The 18,416-nt window shown below is 38.9% G+C and overlaps 1 protein-coding gene across 7 annotated transcripts in view; it reads left to right on the top strand.

Moving 5' to 3' along the window:
• The window catches only part of LMO7 (LIM domain 7), a 128,681-nt gene that overhangs the window by 37,499 nt on the left and 72,766 nt on the right, over window positions 1-18,416 (top strand). The gene's annotated exons all lie outside the window — the stretch shown is intronic.

Here is an 18,416-nt window from a genome sequence, read left to right as displayed (position 1 = left end):
AAGATTATCCTTACAATGATCTGAACCTGTAACTTGAATCAACTTGTCACTCTATGGAGCTTCATCATCCCTATATCAAGCACTGGTGGCTCCTGAGCACAAGCCTATACAGCATTACCTTTCTTTATTCAAAGGCTATTGTTGCATTATACTCACAAACCACTTCAGAATCCCCTCTGTTAGGGAAAGAACAAGCTAAGGAATATTTCTTGCAACCTGATTATTTTTAGAAGCTGTTTCTCCCCACCCACAGTAAAGCCTAGGTTGCATTAAAATAACTCTGATGCAGAAATCTCTCTTAAGGCTTCGCGTAAGAGATTTAGCAGAAGATATTTTGGCTGAAAATCGTCTGCAGAGGGGGGGGGGGGGGGGGAAGTAATGCATGGAATCATTTATACAGGAAATTTAAGAATTCCTGTATGCTATTTAGTAAATGTGCTGGTCAGAGACCATACACTGAATTTTTTAGCCATTTAGGATCAGAAAACCTTTAAGAGGGTAAGCAAATTGAATTCTTTTTTGCCTTTTTTTTTTTTTTTCCAGATAAATTAGCCTTCTAAGTTATTCCTAACTTACAGGATAACTGTCTCTTAGTCTTGTGGCCAAAACTTCTTTTTTAAAAGACACAAAGCAAACAGGGATATGTGTGTGATTCCTACCAGAAGCAGAAGATTCCACCTTATGGTAAATATGCAATCATAATGTTAGGGGAAGTTTCCTGATTTTGTAAAGGGAGTAGAAGACAAAATATCTCTAGAACTTCAATTGAGGGCATAGGACAGCAAACATCTGCTTTTGCATCAGCTATGCAATTCTTTAGAGGAACTGTATTTAACTTGGCTAGAGGTCATAAGATTGGGTTAACTTGCCATACGTTATTGTACAAGCTCAGAAAGCCCATTTCCACATCAAATGAATGTGTATTAGTTGCCTTTGTCCTGGAAAGCTCAGGGTATTAGGCTTGTGAATGAGTGCTGCACATTTTTTTCCTGTGAAGCATCCAAAAAAAGAACTCAAAATGATTCTGGGGAAGATGGTACTGTTATTTTATCAGTCACTTGATTGCCTGAATTGCCTCTGAAGTAACCATCTGTCCAGACCGAAAACCATAGGCTAGATTTCATTTTTTGTGGTGTCGTGTTGTCTTGAACTATGAAATGGAATACCTTTTTAATTTCACATGGTTCTTTTGTTGTTTACAGACACGCAAATTTGGAGTATTCATTAGGTGTTTAGCTTTCTTTTCTTATTTGGTGTGTATCATTGTTACTAGTTCCTACAAGTCTTCAAAAAGAAAAGGGAGGAAGGGTGAATGAATCTCATAAACAATGACCATCCACTGCTATTGTTGTTAATATTAAAGTACCACTTAAAGGTGGTCCTTGAGACAGCGGATATTTTGTGTTAACCTGTGGAAATAGTTTTACAGAAATACTTTGGTTTCAGAACATTGTGATTATGATGGCAATAACGGGTATGTGTGTGTGTATGTCTCCCGACTTGAGAGTGTCATGCTAATTTAAACAGCTTTGGAGAGTTCAGCTTTCATCCCTGAGTGTATATAACTCATACTAAAACCTACAGTTCTGTGCATTTGTAGAAACACAAGCGTTAGTATCTGCCAGGTTTAGAATATTGCGGCTGATGAACTGCAGGATTTATGGATGGAAAGGATTCACATTCAACAACTTCTACTGAAAATTTCTCTGCTTTACTTTCCAGTATAGAAAAGCAAGGTTTATTGTGCTCTTAAGTGTAGAGCTTGCCAGGAATTATCTGGTTTGCTTGCTATGTACTGGAAATACTTTCACTGCTTGTTAGTTGATTCTCCCACAAGTCAGCTTCTAGACTGTGTTTTCCATGGCTTCATGTACACTTCCACAACTCTCACTTCTGCTGTATTCAGTGTCTTTCAATCTTACGTTAATTGCTCCCCACCAGACCTTTATAAGATTTGGAAACCTTACTGGTAGGGGGACTTTTTTTTTTTTTTTTTTTTTTAAACCAGATGGAAATTTTAACTTCAAGAGGTAGAATTTATTTCTAAAGGATAAACAGATGCTACAACTTGCATTTGAGTCTTTGATCATTTGATCATGTTCTCTCTACAGCTTCTTCACAGTCCTTTTGGACCTTGGAATTTCTTCAGATTTTCTTTCTTTCTCTAGGGAGTTAATGCATTTGATTTTTCTTTTCTCTCTCCTCTGAAGTTTTGTTTGCTTCAAATGCGTGACAGTTTTCTCAGCAGTATAGAAGTACAATGCTCAACATAAGTATCTGGTTGAATCTCCAGAAGGGGTTCATTATGTTGTTTATGTGTCTTTGTAGTTATTCTGAAAACAAATTTCTTGAGTAAAATAGGAAATGAAAGCCTGTGTGAATAACAAAAGAGTCTGGGTTTTAGGGAATATTGTGTGCTATACTTTTTAAAATAGAGGTAGGTGACTGAGATGTGTTTTTTTTGTTGGTTTTATTTTATAAATTAAGTGAATTATTAATTTATTTCACTTGCTTTTGGAACCCTTTAATTCTCAAAAACCTAATAGAAACTTGACATTAGAAGGATCATCTAAATTCCAAGCTCATTTTAGTCAACTGAAAGTAAGCTTCAGCCTGCATCGCTGGTGTGGTTATACTGATCGCTAGTTTGATTATAGTGCGGTTTAGTAACTATGGGTGTGGATCTCAGTGGTTCAGGTATAATCGTGATGGAAGGGATAAATAAATACATGTCTTGATGATTAAACACTGAAATGAAACTTGGCATTCGGTTAATAGAAGTGCTGGTACTGGGCAAACTTAAAAATTCTTTAAGCTGGTGCTGCAATGCTGATGTTCCATTTTTTTTTTTTTTTTTTGTTGGAGACATGTGTCCCCCATGGCTTGTGTGACAGCTAATAGTTGTTTTAACCCTTTTTTTAAAAAAAAAAATATATATATTTTTTCTATCTTTGATTCATGTGTGTTTGTTTGGAAAACCGAACTTAGCCATTGAGGGATGAGACCACAACCAAAGCTCTTGAAGACAAATGGCAGTAGCAGGAAAGAGAGGGCTGAACAGATCCATCTCCTGATGGTGACAAGAAGCACTTAGGCCAGCCCTCAAGTTTAACTCTTATTCCAGCAGCAAGTAACAGGGCTTGGCTGCTGGAGACACCTGCTGTGACAGCTGCCCATTTTACAGAGCAGTGTGCCCATTTGGGTTAGTCCTAGCTCAATGCCAGCTTGCCCAGGTGAATTCCTGTGTAGCCATCTCTGATTTCCTTGTCATTCTTGGTCAGTGATGAGTGACCAAGGAAAATGTCAGTCACTCGGGGGGGGTCCCTGAGCTACAGCACGTGCAGCCACCAAGGTACAAAGGACTAATTCCATCGGTAGTTGCAGAAGGCTGTGGCTTGCAGCAGGTTGATTTTTAACAGCATGCAGTGGGTTTCAGAAAGAGCGATGTGCTTTTGCAGGATTCCTGAGGGGAATTCTCTTGTGCTTGACTGCTTTGATTTCCTTTAAAAGGACAGTGAAGGCAATAAGCACCACTACACTGAGAGAATGCCATTTGTTAAAGACTTTTTTCTGAAATATTATATGGCAAGTGAAGAACAAGTTTCTGTATATCTTTCCAATTGTATAATACAAAAGAGCAATCCATGTATTTTCCCCCGTACAGCAGAGTAGGCAAGCAAACTAGTACTGAGTAGCTGCTTGTGAAGCTCTTTGGCATTTCTGGGGCATGTGATCCAGGTAACTGAAGGATCAGAGATTTGTAGAAGATGAATTGCATTGTACAAGATAATGAAAGTTCAGCTTGCCTTAAATCTACTTTTTGTGGTCCATGCTTATTTCATATAAACCTATGTCAGGGAGATGTGATTTAAAGAAAATGACTTGCATTGATGAATCTTGCTGGGTTGATCTTATTCCCACTGCTTTGCTCCCGTTATGGAGAAAACCCTGTTTATATTGATTTTTAGAACAGCCTGAGTTATATGTAGACAAAGAATTACAAATTTATTGCTTGCTCCATCTGCCAGCAAGATGGAGCTGTGCTTTGAATGTGAAAAATGAATAGCAGACCAATTTCTTCACATTCTGAAGAACTGCCTTATGCTAAAGAGCAATCCCCACTTCTCCTAGCACCGGGCACTGAAATAACGTCTTGGTTAGTGGATGCCTCATTCCTTTTGCTCTTTCCTCAGCCTGGTGTTCCTCCAAGGTTTCTGAGAAAGGGAAAATAAATCCTCCAGCATGTTTTTTAATTCAAAGTGAATTTTTTTTTCCTAGCAAACCCCCTCTTGCTCTTTCCCCTCTCCCTCTCCCTCTACTCCCCCCCCCCCCCCCCACACACACACAAAAAAGAAATAAATACCTCTAATTATTAGTATTATGCATAAAAACAAGTATATTGTTTTTCTTGCTGTATGTTGTTTTGAAGACTTTTTTAAAAAATGTCTTTTTCTTTTTTTCTTTCTTTCTTTCTTTTTTTTTTTTTTTCTCTCCTTTAGTAGTGAAATGGGCAAGAGGAAAGAGTGGAACAAATTTTGCAGCCTTGAAGTTATTTAATAAAACTTGCAAAATGATTTGGCTTAGAATTCTCAGGGAGAAATAAAATTAATGCTTTGCAAAAGTACCACCACCAGCCCCCACTTTAAAAAACAAAACAAAACATACTCAATAAGTGTGTATTCTCTACTTTTCAGCTTGAATCCCAGCATGTGAAGAGTTTGCATATGATCAGACCAGGAAGAGCACTTTGTAGTCTGAATACATTTTCCATCAAGGCTCTCCTGAGCATTTTGAGACCCATCTTTGTCTGCAGTGCTTTTGTTCCTCAAAATACTTACTTTTCCAACTTAATTGGCTGAATGAAGAATTTGAACTGAGATTGAAGCAGAAAAAATCATGAGATAGTGGGAGGATAAGGCTAGCTTTTTTGCCTACCCTGCAATGTCCGGATCTGGGTGTTTAAGACCATCTACTTTTCCTTGCAGCTCCTGTTAGTAAAGTGGAAATGCAAAGCTTTGCTCCACTCTGTGGTTGGGAAGTGCATCATCACATCATGATGGGCTGTGGTCAGACCACAGGGCAGAGTGGAGAGCTGTTGGTTTTTAAGAATTGCAAATGCAGTGCAATCAACTTATTTTTATTTCTCTAAGCTGATTTCTCATCTCAAATGAGTAGAGGTGCTGCCAACTAACCGTGTGATAGCTGTATGAATGAGCACCAAACATCATCTTCATACAGTTCTTTATTTTAGCTTTGGCAAAAATGGCATTGGCTGGCGGGTTGTATTTTTTTGTGTGTGTGTGTGTGTGCATTTTTACTTATTTATTGTGAGCTTTTGTTTCCCTTTCACACAAGAGCATGAAATTGTTCACCTGTAAGCAGTTCTGGGTTTGAAGGTGTGCATCAGAGATGTTGGAGAGTAGGATTTTATTTTTGTTGTTCTAGCGCGTAACCAGGGTTGCTTTAGGGTGAAGAGTTACATTTCTGGTTCACGTAGGCCAAGAAGCTCTTCAGACAAGTGCTGCACAAACATCATTCCTTCTATAATGCAATCCAGTATAACAACTGTGTTACATAATGCACTTTTTTAATGTATCAGAAAGTATTCATTTCTCTTGCACACCAAAACAACTACCTGAAAAATCAAGGGAGAGCTACTTTGATATGGACATCAACAGGTACCTCCTAAACCATCAAGGTAGGGGATAATAAGGATAAGAAGGCAGAAATGTGGAAGAAAATTATAACAAAATGAAAGGGAGATAAAGATGGGGTGGAGAAGGTAAAACACTACCATGAAAAAAAATATTTTTCTGAGCCTTTGTATCTAACAGTTGGCAAACCTTGGAGCCGCCCTGGTATTTCCTTATCTGTTGTCATCGGGTAGAGCTGGCCAAAATTTTCTTTTCTGTGGGAATGTTTTCCTGACACAGCTTTTAATTGCTGCAGGGGAATGGCAAGTAAATGAAATTTTCACTTCGCTATAGGATGCTTTTAATCTTCATTATTTCATGTAGGATTTAGCTATGAATTTCCTTTGCTAAATTACTTAAACTCAAATTAGTCATGTTTTCAGATTAAAAAAAAAAATAAATTTGATGTTTTTAAATTATATTTTTAACACAGATCTTTTAAAGGAGCTCTAATTCTCAAGTTCTTTGGAATCACTCCTTTGTGCTGAAAGTTCTGGTTGTATTTGCTTTGTCTTGCTGTCAACTCCTTGTTTTTTAATATAGCCTTTACACAGCTCTGTGCTTCTGGTCTTCCTGTATTTCAGTGTTTTTTTTGTTTTTTTTTTTTTTTGTAAGTTTTTTTGCTTATTCAATTTCTGTTCCAGAAATCAACTAGTGGGGATTACTTGAATAATATTAGTAGTACCTTGCGTGGTATGAGAATACCTCCTCTTTCTATTCTGTATGAAAAATGTGAGAGGACAAATGCATAGAACAAGTAGCATAAAAGCTATGTTGGTCTTGGTAAGAAAGCAAAAAAACAAAACCCACCACAAAACTCAAAAAACTTGCTAAAAATAAAGTCTTAAACCTGGATGGGGTTGCTGTTAGTGCAGCAACTAACAGTATCCAAAATCTCTTATAAGAAATAGCCTTGTTATAAGTTTTGATTGAGGGCCAACTAATGAGTTAATAGCTGTCTAAGCTGCTCTGCTTGCTCGTCTAATGTTTCTTTTTGCAGTGACGAGAGGGTTGGCATACTGAGGGAGAGTTGTACTGAGGGATGTGGAATGTTGCTCATTCTCTGGAAGGTTTGATGTCACCTTCCTGACAAGTGCTAGGGCCCATCACAGCTAATGCAACTCCGAGCTCTGCCTCAAAGTCTGCTTCCACTGCACCACCTTTTCCTCATGGCTGAGCTGTCTTGTGAATTGTATTCCTCTTTGGACTGTCAATTCAGAGGTAGGTGAGTGTGTGAGCAGCACTTTTACAAGGAGTAAAGTTGCATAAGTGCTTAATGTGCTCTTGCTTGCAAGCCAGTTAGACTGATGTTGCTTTTCATAAGGCAAAGCACAAGATGATGCATGTTTTTTCAGGGAAAAAAAAATAATTATAATTCCAGTGTGCAAACAGAAGGCAGAGGTGTAATCTTCCATTTTCTAGATGAGTGTGCTCAGAAAGTTGTTAAAGAGTTCAGAAGACAAGTAGTCAACAGGTTTGCAGCTACTTAGCATGATCTTTACTTATGTGGATGGAGATTTGTTTGCTTTACAGTGGCAATTATCATTTCTTGTGATTTTAATTCATAAATTTATGTCTAAAACCTGAGCAGATCAGGGAGAAAGTGTAGTGGACATAGTTCTACAGAACTTGTGCTCTTCATTCACCTCCCATCACAACTGCTTTCCTTCATGAGGCACTCCATAAATTTTTAGGCAGAAATGCTCAGTAGCATTGCAGATGACAGAAAAATAGATCATTTTCCTCTTTATTGTAGTAGTTATCTATTTCGTTTCATTCAATATCCTTTTTATGCTGCAGGTAACAGAATTCTTACAAAAACTGTTACTTCCTGTTTTCCTGTTGGGATGTAAGACATTTTCAGTGAAGAAATTAATTTCTAAGCAATGATGTTTTGCTATCTCTTACTTTTAAACTCGAGGTAATTTGAGTTGCTAAGTTCTCCATGCTTTTTTTTTTTTTTTTTTTTTTTTTTTCTCCAGATATTTCAGCCTTATGTGTAGCTTGAAACCTGTCTGCTCTGGTAAATGATATCATTAAATACTAAAGAGCATTTTAATGTATAATGGTATTTGATGGCATTGTTTGTAATAACATCTCCAGACTTCACAAAGGCTTAAACTAAGTGAGGACTTCTACACGACTGTTACCAAGTAGGTAACTGGGATGCACCTGAAGTATCTAGTTTTGTTCTGACAAGTCCAATTACATGGGAGGGGAAACTTTTTTCTTTGATCAGTGGTCCAGCTCTAGTGCTCAAACAAGTTTCCTGGACATAAAAGAATTTTATACTAGTCTAAGAAAATATCTTTTCACCTGGGAGGTGACACAGGGATGGTATCTCAAATAGATAGCCATGTCAAACAACTTTTCTTTTTTTAGCTAAGGAATTGAAGTTCATATTTTGTCAACAGTGTAAAAAAGGGCAATTGGACATTAGCTTGTACATCTCCAATGTAAAATTCGGGTACTACAGTTCCCATTACTTCAACCTCCTGAGCAGACATTACTTAAAATCTGGGAGAATCATGGACAATAGAGTCTGTGGGCTGAAAATTCTGATCTAAAAAAAAGTAAAAAAGTAAATTCATAAACTATGAAGCATTTTAGAAACCTGATCACTAAGAACTTTGAATTCTTAAGCATATATTTTACCATAAAAATCTTTTGAAACGTTACATCTCAAAGTGCTTTACCTCAAGCAAGCAGAGCATGGGCAGTGTGAAATGAACCAGGAAAATCAGGACAGGGATAGAATTTTAACTCTCATAGATTGTACAGCTAAACAAAACATGTTTGGAGCAAGTTCGGAAAACATCAAACTACAAATTAATAAATGTCAGGAGTAATGCAGGAATTGATAAGTATGTTCAAAAATCATTTTTGTTCTGCTTCTGCTGTCTTATGGGAAAGAGAAATATGGCTTGTATGAAAATACCCTTGTTAGACAATTAAGAAAAGAGATCTGTATACTAGAAAGGAAGTATGGCTATTAATAGTTGGAGATGATATTGTTCTGTAGTTTTTCAGTGCCTGATAGTGGGAGTATGTAATCACTGCAGTGGTTTACTGATGTTTTGTGCCCTTTTTTCTTGAAAACATACGGCATGTTTCAGCCTTAGCTATGAATTTCCTTTAATTGTTTTTGGTTGTTGCTTAAACACTTTGAAATTTAGGGCGTGGGGAAAGGGGAGGTTGACGAAAACTCTTTGTGACATTTTTAGTAGCTGCTTAAAACTTCTATTGGGCAGAATGAAACCCATATGCTCTATTAAATTGACAGTGTTCTGGGAGGTGATGACAGAATGAAATATATAAAGAGGATGTAAACGGGGAGAAATTGTATAGTGAGGACCCCGAGAAGTGCACACCCTGAGAAATGATGGTTCAGCTGCTAGGCTTGTTCTCTGGTCAGGGGATAGCAAGTACTGTGAATATTGGTTCATTACTGTGAATTGAAAGTAATATTTTAAATAAGATCATCTGTTTCAGACTGACACTTCCAATGAGTTACTGGAAAGAGATGTCATAGAGTGGCTTAAATTGGAGAGGAAATTAAAGATCACCTTTTAAATTAAATCAAAGTTCCGACCTGCTTGCCATAGGCAGATCTGCCACCCACTAGATTAGGCTGCCCAGGACTGTATCCAAACTGTCCTTGAGCACCTACAGGGGTGGCACATCCACAGCTTCTCTAGACAACCTATTCCAGTACATCACTGCTGCAGTAAAAATTTTTCCCTTAACATTTAGTCTAAATCTTCTCTCTTTTAACTTGGAACTGCTACCCTTTCTCTTATTGCTATCAGATATTTTACAAAGTCTGTCTCCTTCATGCTTGTGACTTCCATTTAAGTACTCAAAACCTACAATGAGGTCTCCCCAGAGTCTTCTCTTCTCCAGGCTGAAAGAGCCCAGGTGCCTCAGCCTTTCTTAACAGAAGAGGTACTCTAGCCCCCTGATCATCTTTATGACTCTCCTCTGGAACTGCTCCAACAACTCCATATCTTTCATGTGCTGGAGGTCCCGGGCCTGGATGCAGTACTCCAGATAGGGCTTTACAAGGGCAGAGTAGTGGGGGGTAATCACAGAATGCTAATTAATTAAATATTTTTGTAAAACAGCTGTAAAATAATAGGACTAGCTTAAAGCATCTTCTAATGTGTAAATTTTTAATCCTTTCTCCAGCTCTAAACTAAAGCTCCAAAAAGAAGTTTGATTTTTTTTTTTTTTTTCCCCATCTTGCCAGCATTTAACAAACTACGGTTATCAAATAAACTGCAAAGAATTCTGTTTTTCAACTTAATCATCTGTAAGTCTCTGCTTTATTGTCTGTTTACTTTCTGTTTACTGTCAGTTGCATGCTATTTTTATCTCCTCAAATACCTGGTGACTCTTTGTGTTCCTTTACGAACATTCCTTCCTAACTAAAAAAAAAAAAAATTCAACCATGTAGAAAAGGCACACACCTCAAATTATACTGGTGACATTTAAAATCTGATTTCTTCCACCGTTGCCAAGGAAGTGAAGATTTGAGACTTGCAGCAGACCATTTTGTTATGGTTTTTTTTTAATGTGTGAAATCTTCATAGGGTAGACACTGTAGCAGTTTTCTTGCTGGCATGTCAGATATTTACTGATGTGTGGCATTTGAAATTCCCAGCAATTTCCAAAGAAACTAGATGTTAATTGCAGCAGTGATACTTGCTCTTTGTGGTATAGCTGGAGTTATATAGCTATGCTACTTGCCTTTCTGTTTGGTACGCAATCCTCATACCACATCTTTCAACACTTGTCTGAACACCTCCGTACCCATGCTGAATCATTCTCCTCCGGTGATGTATGTAAAAGAATAAATACCATGCCAACACCTAATGCGTGGAATTGCTGCTGCAGCTGAGGTGGCCAAGCTTTCTTTCTGTGGGGCATGAGAGCAGGGAGGGACAGGAGGAAGCTGGATGCTGCTCAGAAGTTAGGATGGGCTGCAAAGCAGATCATCTCCAAATCTGGGAGAGCTGTTTTACTCCATGGGGTAAACTCTGTCAGCACAGTAGCATTCCAAAAAAAAAAAAAGGTGGTGGTATGCAACTCCTCTCAGGAAACAAACGATGTTTGTAAGTGGCTGCTGAAGAAGTCAAAGTTAAAGGGAGCTTCCAAATTCTTGTTTAAGAAGAAACAGGTAGCAAATCATAGTTGAAAATCAAAGACCATGTGAATTGAGGATCTGAGAGATTTTCTGTTTCAAGTCCTATGGATGAGTGAAGCTCTGGATTTAATCCATATAAAATGATTAGCCTGTGTGAGCAAAACCAGACAAAAATTTGTTAAAGAAAATGGGGAGGTGGGGGTGGGAGGAGTGGGGATGGCAAAAAGCAAAAGCAAGCTTTGCCAAAATTTTTAATGTTTCAAGAACAAGAGTTCTTATTTTATTAGTCATTAGGCTTCAGGTGAGTTGCACCTTTAAGTGGATTACTGTCATTGCAACTCTGTCTGGTAGCGTAACTTGGCACTGGAGTACTTGTAAAATTAAGTGTGTAAAGTCTGTTGTTTTTTATAAGCAGTTCAAGGTGAAAAGCACATCACTCGATTTTTCCTGACTTTCACTCAGGTGTCTGTAAGTAGTGGGAAAGCTAAGAGTTTTCTAAACAAGGATGCTATTCCATAACACAGGATTTTGATTCTGTCCTTGCTTTACAGTCAGCATGCCTGTGGGTGAATGAATTCAATTCCCTTTGTAGTTGTCCAAAGTGGAGTTAAAGCTGAAAGCTGCACAGAATGCTCTTGAATGAAAGTCCTGTAGGCTCAGGTTGTCTGAGTGCTGTACTTTTGCCCTTTTTCTCTGTGGTTTGCCTTATTTGGTAACAGTGACATCCCTGAAACGCACCTGTAGTTTACAACTTGTTAATTGCTCTTATTGCTGTTCATTTGGGTTATATATTGTTGCTGGATTACCTTAGTGAAGTTTATACACCAGCACAATCAAGAAGTGGGGTAGGCCTGAAAGGGATTTCAAATGTGAAGACAATTGGTCCCTTCCTACATCAGTTACCTTGAACACCAGAAATATGAAACTCCCCCTTTAAAAAAAAAAAAAAAAAAAAAAAAAAACCAAAAAAAAAAAACCAAAAAAACAAAACAAAAAACAAGGTTTTTTTTTTTTTTTTTTTTTTTTTTTTTTTTGTGTATCATAATGCCATTATTACTGTTGAAAATAACCCATGGCACTCAGTGCATCAAGAGGATGGAGGCAATGAGGTAAACTAGGTAGGTCTTCTGCTGGTCATTAACTGCAGTGGTGGGGATTGCTAGGGGCTGGGAATGTCACAGCTGGGAATGAGGATCTGGGGATGGATGGGCCATCTTGTCTGAAATCAAAATGGTTCTTATCTGAGGCTGTTTCAGAAGTTGATTTCCATAATGGTTCAACTCTAGTGAGACCAATTGCAATGTCAGTAGGTGAGTGAAGTGCACAGCAAAGAGGGATGTTACTCTTCAAGGCTCTTATTTAAAATTGTTGATACTTGGAGCAGGCAGCTCACACAAAAGGAGTTTGTACCTTGTATCTGTAATCTTGCACAGAGCACGCTGTGGGAAGACTTGCCTGTTAAGGATTATAAAATAATTCATAATTTAATATTCTACATGCTATGGAAAAACAGTGAAGGGTGCACACTGGGGAGTGGTAAAGCAATTAGCACAATTTCTGGTCTTTGGCCAATGTAGTGCTCCATGAATGTTGCTGTAGGTGGGATGATTTATAGAACAGAAGCCCTGAGGTCATTCTAAGTTAAATTATGCTTTCAGAACTCTTAAAAATTATTTTTATTCTTCATTTTCAAACTAAAAAGTTGAGAAAAAAGTAGTTCAGCTGTTACTCCAGTTCAAGATTGAACCCATTGGCAGTCTTCTACTGAAATAACAAGAGCTGTAAGTGCATAGGTAGTTGCATTTTATGGATGGGACAAATGTGAAGCAGTCTGTCGTGCAAGGCCAAGTACTAATTGCAGTTCCTGGCTCCCAGGTCTGTGGTCAGACCATAAGATTCAGCTGTTCTTGGCTCTCCCCCCTCACCCTTTAATCCCCCCCCCTTGCACCTACAAGTGTTAATAATCGAAATGTACCTCCGAGGAAGAGCAGGTCACCCAACTTGTCAAACAAGATCCTTTTGCAGGTTTCTTCCCTTACCCCGCCTTTGAACATAAACAACGTGTAGCTCTTCTGTGATGCTGTTGCAAAACACCACTCTAAATACTGTATTTAACTGATTTGACCTAGCTTTAGTGGTTAGTACAGTGCTGTGTATATGAAAAATACTTAATGCCTTGAAAACAAACAAGAGATCCCTCTTTTTGTCTTGAAATGCACCCTTTCTTGGGGGAATGCAGATGTCAAGAAGCTTTGTCATGAAGACATGGAGCTATCTTGCAACATTATACTAAATGTCTTCATAAGTACGATACTAAGAAATGCCTGTTAAATGTGGGTTATTAACATGTTTTTCAGACTTCGGTAGCTAAAAAAAATGCATCACTCTCTTCCTAAAATGTCACTTTTGTTGCTAGGCACTGTTGGTGCTGAGTGTTTGTTTTTAGTGAGAAGGTGGGGGGGAGGGGGGAACCTGGGAATTAAAAACAGATCCTGGCACCAAGTAGCAGTTTGGGTGATGCTATAGCACTTTGGTGCAAATCCTTTCCATGGTCCTGGGAGCACAGGGTGCCAGGGTGAAATTCTGTTCCTTTCCTTCACATTCTGTAAGGGGTAGGGCGGTGGATGAGATAAATATAAAATCTAGAAACTGCAGCAACAACAATACAAACTCAAATGGCAGAAGAAAAGCTTTAACTGAGGTGGGGGTTATTTTGCATAAGAGTAGGTGATTATATGGAGACTGTCTATGCTTATTGGCCTACGCAGCCAGAAAAAAACATAAAAACACAATGTTAATTAAATTGTTTTTCTCCCAGGTGCCAACTGAATTGAAAGATGTGCTATAACTTGTATGGTTTCAAGATCTCACCATGTTTAAGTGCAGAGTTTCAGAGAAACAGTTAACTAGGAAGAAGGCAGGCTTACCACACAACATGGCTGCACCCTAAAGAAAATAAATGTATTTACACACTTGTTTAAATTAATATTCCTGCCTCACCCAGATAATCACGATGAGGAATTTATTTTTTAATTAAACTGGAACTCACATATGCACGATGAATTTAGTGTGATCTTGTGTTGCACGTGTGTAGTCAAAAATAAGATGACGGTTGCACATCCTTGTATGGAGACCTCTCTAAATCCTTTTCATGCTCTCTAATTTTTATGTTATAGAGATTTTTTTTTTTTTAATTATTTTTTATATTTTACTTACACTCTCACATTTCAGTTTTGTCTACTGGAATTCTTTTTTTGAACATTTTTGCATCTATAATTTTCTTTCCCTGTTGTTTATGCTACTTTTTCTTCTATTTTAGGAGAAGCAACCATAGCACCATTGTCACTTGTGATTCTCTCCTTATTTTTAATTACTTTATCAAATTAACATTATTTTTTAAAGGAAAAGTATGCAGATTCATGCATTTTTCCACACAGAGACTTCCTTCTTTGCAGTCTGGAGGACAGTGATGGGATTGACAGTAGGACACCATGGCAGTCCTACCTTTCCAACCACATCCACCTGCTGCAGCTACCATGCTCTGGCCCAGTTCCACTGCCCTTTGTTAGGGAGCAGAAGCAGTGCTAAGGTCAAGCAAGGACCAACTGGGAAGTACCACTATGGAAAAGATCCATCTCTTTCCTCTTCTCCCATCTCTGACTTTGCAGGAGATAAGAATGCAGCCATGCTTGGGATTTTGAAGGGGAGGGCACAGACCACGGTCTTATTAATACTGTTTCTGTGTGAAGATGAGGTATGGAAAGACAAAGGCTGTTCCTTGCAGTGATATGCCACCCTGTCTTATTTTAAATATTGGTTAGAGGGGAATGCCTTAGCAACAGGCCTAGGGGAAGGCTCTATGATTCCTTGTGGGGACCAGAAAGGCAGGTGCATGCCTGAAAGTGTGTGGTATCAGTTGTCATTCTTTCTAACTGCAATATTTAAGTGCCAAGTGCTTGACCTGCTTCCCACTGCAGGCTCAGCCTCTCTTATGTTACAACTTCACAGAGGGTTTGGGTGTGGTTTACTTTGAAGTTTGTGGCAAAAATGAAATGTTGGATGGTAAAAGCTATACCTAGTCAGCATTTTGCGGTGTGCTTTTAAAGTGAGTCTGTACAGCTTGTGGGAAACTGAAGTTGTGCTTGGAGCATCTAAAATGCTCTATTCTTTCCTCATACACATAGACTAGGGAAAAGCATACAACCTCTCCTCTCTGTGTCCTTTCAGCCTCCCAGGAAAAATTTACAAATAGTATAAATCCAATAAAAATGGACTGCACTTGAATTCTGTGGTTAACACTTCAGGCTTTATTTTTGTTATGATTTTTAAAAAAATGTAATGGCATCATCCTAATTCTAGTTCTAGATGCTCATGGATGTGCATTGATGAGACTCTATATTGAAAACATCTAGTTGATTTTTGTCACTGTTATCGCTATTAGTTCAGAGTCTTCTAATGGTCAGAAACCTGCATGTATGTTATCTGTTTGACTGTATATTTTCATATCATGGGCTTTGGGAATGGCCAGTTATTCTTTTCCCTTTGCTGTTACTCCCCTTGCAGGCTTATAAGGTAACAGTATTGCCTCTCCTCTCACAGTTCATACAGCCCAGGGACCATAGGCTGGTCAGTCTCACCTCTGTGTCTGACAAGGTCACGGAGAGCAGCTCCTCCTGGAAACTGTGTGAAGGCATGTGGAAAACAGAAGTTACTGGTAACAGCACGCATCACTTTACTGAAGGCAAATCTTGCTTGATGAATTTTGTTGCCTTTTGCAACAGGGGTACAAGTCTTGGTGAATAAGGGAAGAGCAGCAGGCACCTGCCTGGACTTGTGGAAATCATGTGATGCTGTTGTGGATGACATCCTTGTCTCTAAATTGGAGAGAGATGGGTTTGAAGGGTGGACCACTTATTGATAAGTAACTGGCTGAGTAGCTGCGTTCAATGATTTGTGGCCAAAAGCTCGATGTCCAGGTAAAGACCATGATGAGTGATGTTCCTCAGGTGTCAAGATTGGGACCAATGTTATTTAACAACATTATCAGTGACATGGGCAGCGTGATTGAATGTGCCCTCAGCATGTTTGCAGATTATGTCAATCTGAGTTGTGCAGTCAACATGCTGGAGGGAAAGTATGCTGTCCAGATCAGCCTTAACGGACTTGAGAGGTGGTATGTGTGAATTTCATGTAGTTCAATAAGGCCAGGTATAAGGTGTCCTGCACATAGGTCGGGGCAATCTCGAGCACAAATACAGGCTGCGTGGAGAATGGATTCAGCAGAGTCCTGCAGATAAGGACTTGAGGGGGTGTTGGCTGATGGAAAAACCCAATGTGAGGCAGTAGTGTGTGTGTGCAATTCAGAAAGCCAAGAGTATCCCAGGCTGCATTAAAAGAGATGTGGCCAGCAGGGATAGGGAGATGATTGTCCCCCTCTACTTCATTCTCATGAAGCCTCACCTGGAGTGCTGCGTTCAGCTCTAGGTTTCAAACATAAGAAGTACATGGAGTTGTTGAAGCAGGTCCAGAGGAGGGCCATGAAGATGATTAGAGTGCCTCTCCTCTAAAGAGAGTCTGATTGTTGTTCAGTCTTAAGAAGAGACGGCTCTTCTTAAGGAAGTTCCAGTACCTAACAGAGGCCTACAGGGAAGATGAAATGGGATTCATTATCTCAGGGATTTACAGTGATAAGACAAAGAGTAACTACTTAACTAGAGGAAGGTTGATTTTATATTAGGGATAAAGAGGAAATTCTTCACTATAAGAGTGGTAAGGCACTGACATAAGTTGCCCAGAGTTGTAGATGTCCCATCCCTGCAAGAAATGGTCAAGGCCAGGTTGGATGAGGCTTTGAGCAATCTGATCTAGTGAAAGGTGTCCCTGCCTACAGCAGCGGGTTTGGGGATAAATGAACTCTAGAACTCCTTCCAACCAAAACCACAGTGTGATTTTCTTTGCATAACCAAACCACATTCTCTGCTTATTATTTAGGTTCCTTGTCTTTTTCTCAACATACAACATCTTTCTGTGCAGTTCTGCTGATTTGAATCTTTCTGAAAATCAGACACTCAGCCATGGCTTACAAAGATTGAGAGCATCTTGTTTGCAGAAGGCATATAGGAACACATGTTAAACTTCTCAATGTGTTCTCAATGTGTTCTCAAACACATTGCTTGTGTGCTTTGAAGTCACAAGGAAATAGATCTGTCCTTTTTCAGTTTGAGGTCTGAGTTTTTTTCTTTTTTGTGTAGTATGAGGAGATTAAAATTCCAGTACAGCGTTTGAAATGGAAAAAGCATCAACCATTAGTCTTACAAAAGTAGAGTTATATTTCATACGTTGGTAGAAGGAATAGCATGATGGTTACTATATTTGAGCACTTTAATCACTGAACAATGTTCCCGTTCACATTTCCAATGATGAATCTAATTGCAAGCTTGACAGCTTGTCATTTTTTTTCTGCTTATTTCTCTGGTACTATTTAAAATTCATTTTCAGGTTTTTTATTCTTTAAGACTTTAAAATGGCTGCCAGCTATTTTGGGATTTGTATCTTCAGTGATTTTCTGTGGTGACTAGAAATGATCAAGAGACCTTTACAAATACAGTATCCAGAAGAGCTAATTTGTTAATGCTACACTATCTTATGTCAATATCCAAACTTGTGCTATAACCTTCTGGATGATCTTGCTGCTTCGATGTGAATACCAGACGCCAGCTTTAGGGAAAGCTCAGAGTTACCTAGACCAGTGTCAAGCATGATCAAACTACTTGCTTGGGAATTGGGGAGAGGAAGATTTTAAGCTATTCCATTCTACATGTCAGTGAATGCCATGCCTAGCTGAGTTTTGTGCCATATTTTTATTTCCCCCTTTCTTTGACCTGTTTCTGAAGGTGTTAACTCATGCATTGTAGGTGCCATATATGTTGTTTATCAGGAGTTTGATGTCTTAGTTCAGTTGTTACAACACCTCAAATTCTCTCATATGCCAACAATTTTGTTGTTGTACAGTGCTGTTGTACACCAGTGATGAGCAAGTGCTCATGTTTTCATTACACTTGGGGTGTGGGCAGCATCAGTTTTTTTAAGTCTCTGACTCTTCTTCCTCGTTTATGTGCACAGCGCAGGCATTCTCTGCAGTTCAGTTGATGATCTATTTACTAGATTACTGTGACTTTTGGCAATTGATAAACCCATCAGAGCACACTGCCTTGGAACTTGCAGTAGGATTGTAAATTGTGGCCTCTCCTATACAAAAGGAAACTGCCTTTAAGTCTCGAGTCTTGGTACTAAGCTGGCACTTTCAATAAAAAATGCCATTTGTAAGCTGGTGTTACTTGAAGGTGGTGCAAGGAGGATGGGAAGGAAAATTGTACTATGGGTACGCTGACGCAAAGTTCTAGCTTGACTGCTTGTGCAAGCAGCCTTTTGGGTGCTGCAGGAGCTGGTGAGAGGTGAGGTTACCTGTCCTTTATTGTTCCTGGCTGCTCATGCAGCACCATATCATGTCCCACATTGCCACTGCCATGGCATTTCTCTCTTCCCCTTCAATCCCCAATAGAACAGTACCCACTACA

Source organism: Tympanuchus pallidicinctus, unplaced genomic scaffold (assembly GCF_026119805.1).
Source record: "Tympanuchus pallidicinctus isolate F22 unplaced genomic scaffold, pur_lepc_1.0 scaffold6, whole genome shotgun sequence".
In the NCBI taxonomy this organism is placed as follows: domain Eukaryota; kingdom Metazoa; phylum Chordata; class Aves; order Galliformes; family Phasianidae; genus Tympanuchus; species Tympanuchus pallidicinctus.
This window is presented reverse-complemented; position numbering and strand designations above follow the sequence as displayed.